General features: G+C 43.1%; 1 long non-coding RNA gene across 2 annotated transcripts in view; it reads left to right on the forward strand.

The window, feature by feature from the left end:
- The window catches only part of LOC135113800 (uncharacterized), a 57,231-nt gene that overhangs the window by 7,895 nt on the left and 44,336 nt on the right, over nt 1–5,000 (forward strand). The window contains exon 2 of one of the 2 annotated variants that reach the window (XR_010275040.1): nt 122–166. The exons of the other annotated variant lie outside the window; for it this stretch is intronic. This is a non-coding gene — a long non-coding RNA (uncharacterized LOC135113800). The remainder of the gene's footprint in view (nt 1–121; nt 167–5,000) is intronic. 2 annotated transcript variants of the gene reach the window in all.

Below are 5,000 nucleotides of genomic sequence, written 5' to 3' on the forward strand. Positions count from 1 at the left end.
AACCTGTCCTTTTCCTCCTCCTCTTCCTCCTCCTCCTCTTCCTCCTCCTCCTTCTCCTCCTCCTCCTGCTCCTCCTCCTCTTCCTCCTCCCGTAGTACTCGCCCTGTGTCTTGTTTTGCAGGTTGTACCCCAGCAGGCCCCTCTTCAGGTCCAGCGGGGTTCTCTGGTAAGTACAGGCTGCAGGTCCCTCGTACATCGTGGTGGTGGTGTCAGGGCTCTCTCTCTCTCTCTCTCTCTCTCTCTCTCTCTCTCTCTCTCTCTCTCTCTCTCTCTCGTAATCTTTCTTTCTTTCGCTCTCTCGTAATCTTTTCTTACTTGCTTGTTGATTTGTTTTTCTTTTTATTTGTTTTTCTTTTTTCTTATTTTTTCTTTGTTTTTTACTTTTTGTATTTTATGGTAAATTATTTCATTTCTTATTTTTCTATATCTGTGTATTTTAGTATGTTTGTTGTTTGTTTGTTTGTTTGTTTGTTTGTTTGTTTGCTCATTTATTTCCTTTCTTTGAGCGTTTTCCTACTTTTCTTATTTATTCTATTATTACTTTTCTTATTTCTTCCGTTATTTTTTTCCTTCCCTTTTTTTCCCTTGTGTTCTTGCTCTTATTCTTCTTCCCTCTTCTTTCTTCCCAGTGTTTTAGTTCTCTGCTGCATTATTATTATTATTATTATTATTACTATTATTATTTCCATTCCTTCTGTTACTTCTTTGTTTTTCCTCGATTACTTGAAAGTTTGTCCATCTTATAATTATGTCATCGTGTCTTCACTGTATTTAATTTCCATGACGATTTTTTATTTTATTTTCTTTTTTTTTATAGTAAAATTGAATTCAAATCATTCTCAATCATACTCATATTTTCCGGAAACGATTGCCTTTTGTTTCTCGTAAGACTCATTTGCTTCAACCATATGCACACTTTTGTCTTTTTTTCTTTTTTTAACACTCAACACTTTTTTTTTATTTTGTATTCAAAGATGTTTCACGAATTTTTTTTTTTTTTTTTTTTTGTATGGTGCTTAAATTCTGCTTCTATATATTTTTTCTTGTCTTTTTTTATTCCACAATGTTTTTTTTTATTCCACCATGTTTTTTTTTTATTCCACCATGTATTTTTTTTTTATTCCACCATGTTCTGTTGTATTTTTGTAGCTAATGATGTTGTTGTTCTTAAAATCTGCTTTTTCTTTTCCTTGTTTCCTTACCTCCTTATTTTCAGTTTCACAGTATTGTTATTTGTTGTTGTTGTTGTTGTTGTTGTTGTGAAATTCCGTTTTTTTTTTTCTTGTTTCTTTGTCTTGTTATTTTCAATTCCACAATGCTGTGTTATTTTGTTTGTCACTGACCAATATTCCTCGTTCCTTTCAAAGCCTTCCATGCACGTGACAGCCACACACATGCACGCACGCCCACGCACACCCACACCCACACCCACGCAAACCCGCACACACACACACACACACACACACACACACACACACACACACACGTCCACATTTTCAAGCCAGATTTGTTACCTCCATGCCGCGCACACACGCACATGGAAACACACACATGGGCGCACACACAGACGTAGGGGGAAGCACGCAAATACACACGCACTTTGTTTCCACGCAAGTGTTCTGTTGTGTTCGTCCACGACACGCCCGCGCTGCTCCACGGCCGCCACGGAAACTGCACGGTACAGAAAGGGAATTATACTGATAATATTAATAATGATAATAATAACAATAATAATAATAATAATAATAATAATAATAATAATAATAGGATGAAAATACTGGTTTGCTGGTAAGAGAGAGAGAGAGAGAGAGAGAGAGAGAGAGAGAGAGAGAGAGAGAGAGAGAGAGAGAGAGAGAGAGAGAGAATCACGCTGTTTCACCATTAGTGTGGATTGACTCATTCTTAAGTAATGGAGTCCACCAACCCCCCCGTTACCTCTCTCTCTCTCTCTCTCTCTCTCTCTCTCCTCTCTCTCTCTCTCTCTCTCTCCTCTCTCTCTCTCCTCTCTCTCCTCTCTCTCTCTCTCTCTCTCCATCCTTCTTTGCTTCCACGTTTCTTCCCTCCCTCCCTCTCTCCCTTCCTCTCCCTCCCCTCTCCCTCTTCCTCCCTCTCCCTTTTCCTCTCCGTCCCTCCCAATCCTCTCCCTCCCTCCCAATCTGAGGACTAATAAACATTACAAATATGCCATTAACCCCCTTCCTTCACCCTCTCCCTCAGAGAGAGAGAGAGAGAGAGAGAGAGAGAGAGAGAGAGAGAGAGAGAGAGAGAGAGAGAGAGAGAGTTTAGACTTTTAAGCATTAGTCATGTCAGTGGATAATTTTAATGTGTGTGCGTGCGTGCGTGCGTGTGTGTGTGTGTGTGTGTGTGTGATATAGGCAGATATGTAGGTAGTTAGATAAATAAATAAGTAGGTCGGTAAGTAGGTAGATAGATATTTAGATAGATAGATGTTTAGATAGATAGGTTGATGAACAGACACTGGGAGACTTACTGAATGATCGATAAGTTAAAAGACACATTGATTTTCTGCCAAACGTTGGTGCACAAAACAACAGCCTCGTTATCCTCATTGCCACGGAGCCTTGAATACCCACGCGGCAGTATTACCAACACACGCCTTCTTGCCGCCCACACGCGCACCGCTTGTTACTTGTTCGATCCTTGACGCACTCACGCCCCATTCCATAAAAAGCAGGAGACACACTCATACAACGTGACGCAACTCAGAATGCATCACACAGAATTTCTCTTAAACAGACTCCTTGCGTGAGTACTGTTGCATTTCAAAGCGTGCAGGGAGAGAGAGAGCAACGACTGTGCATCTTGATCAAGTTCTCTAGCTATAGACAATGAGGAAAGTCTCGTTATGAAGTTCTCTAGCCAGTTCATCTCTAGTTCAAGTTCTCTAGCTACAGGCAGTGAGGAAAGTCTCGTTATGAAGTTCTCTAGCCAGTTCATCTCTAGTTCAAGTTCTCTAGCTACAGGCAGTGAGGAAAGTCCCATTCACCATTCAGTTCATTAAGTTCTGTAGCCAGTTCATCTCTAGCTCAAGTTCTTTAGCTACAGACAGTGAGGAAGGTCCCATTCACCATTCAGTTCATTAAGTTCTCTAGCCAGTTCATCTCTAGTTCAAGTTCTCTAGCTACAGGCAGTGAGGAAGGTCCCATACATCATTCAGTTCATTAAATTGTGTAGCCAGTTCATCTCTAGGTGAGTTCAGGTTCTCTATCCATGAACAATGAGGAAAGCTTCCTGTGTCATTCATTTCCTTGGTAAGCGTCTTCCAGTGACCAGAAGTGCATTAAAGTGTTGTACATCAGACTTTACAATTTAGATTTTTATTATTTTCTAGAGAGAGGAAAAGGAACCGTAAGATTTTCACAGTTAATGTTTAAATAGACGAGTCATTTCCCATAACCTCTTGCTAAAACTTCGTCTATTGTCTTCCCCCGCAAAAACTACATCCTCCTCCTCCTCCTCCAACAACAACAACAACAACAACAACAACAACAAGCACCACCACGAACAACAACAACAAGCACCACCACGAAGTAGCAGCAAACATCAGTATTCATGCCTCTCATAACGCTCTCTCTCTCTCCCTCTCCTTTTCCCCATCCCTTCTTGAGACCTCCCCATCTCTTTCCATTCCTCCCCACCCCTTCTCAAACTCCCCCAACCCTCCGCAACTTCTCACAAACATTCCCCACCTCTCCCCAGCCCTCTATAGTCATGCCTAACCCCATCCCTGACTTTATTAAGCCATCGTCCAGCCCTCCCCAGCCCTCCCCCTCTCCCCAGCTCCTCCAGCGGGCAGTATGAAGTGGGTAAGAGCCCCACAAGGCCCCACAAAGGCCCCCAGCCCAGCAAAGCCGTACAGGAAGACGAAATGATCAGTAACAAGGCAAAAGACTCCGGTGGGCGGACATGTTGAAGTGAAGTTGTGGCTGACTCCTCCCCAACACCGGACGCGGGCCAATCAGCGCTCACCGTTGCCTACGTCACAGCCTCTTGACCAATAAACGAGCTGGGACACTCATATCACCTCCCGCTGCAGGACAGGGACAACAGGCGAGTGTGGCAGGCCATCAACTGGAAGGGCTGTTCACAGGATGATAATGATAATAAAGTTAAGCCTATTGATGAAGAATTTAAGCATTTTTACGAAGATTTACTAGGCATTGCCACAAGCAACCGTGCTGATCAATGCCGAGATGTTACTGTGTCGATTCCAGTTTTAGACGATCTGATCTCCCCTGGTGAGGTCAGTGCCCAGGTGGATCACATCAAGGCAGACGAAGCGTGTGGCCCGGACGGCATCCCACCTGGAGTGTTCAAGCTGTTACCAGTTCAGTGGTTAATGATTATCACAACTGTTCAGTACGATATTTGCCACCGCTCAGCACCCTACGTCCTGGACTAGGGCTAAGTTTTCCACTATATTCCAGAAGGGTGACCGGAAAGACACACAGAGGACACAAAGAACCATAGAGGCATTAGTGTAATAAACAGCATTGCTAAATTATTTGATATGTTTGTATGTTCGAAATTAGAGAAGTGGCTCACTCCGTACCGTGAACAAGCTGGGGCACAGAACAGGCGTGGTTGTCTCGAACATATTGTAACTTCGCGTATACTGACCGACTTAGAGAAAGAAAAATTATTCGTGACATTCATTAACTTGAGCCAAGCATACGATCTGGTACCGAGGCACATGTTTGTACGAATCTTTAAACGCTTGGGGTGTGGCACGGTGATGTTGGCTGTTACCGCTGCCATGTACAGTGTGACCGAGAGCGTTATCGGCACCGCGGTGTTCACGGCCACGCTAGGAGTGCGACAAGGCTCCCCAACATCGTGCCTACTGTTCGTTCTTTACGATAATGATTTGATTAAATTAATAAGAGAGAACTGTGAGAACGATGGGTTTTAAAGTGGCTGCATGTTTTAATATTCATGGATGATGCCGCTTTCCTTGCTGCAGCACGCGAAAGATTGAT

This window comes from Scylla paramamosain, chromosome 26, assembly GCF_035594125.1.
Source record: "Scylla paramamosain isolate STU-SP2022 chromosome 26, ASM3559412v1, whole genome shotgun sequence".
Classification (NCBI taxonomy): Eukaryota; Metazoa; Arthropoda; class Malacostraca; order Decapoda; family Portunidae; genus Scylla; species Scylla paramamosain.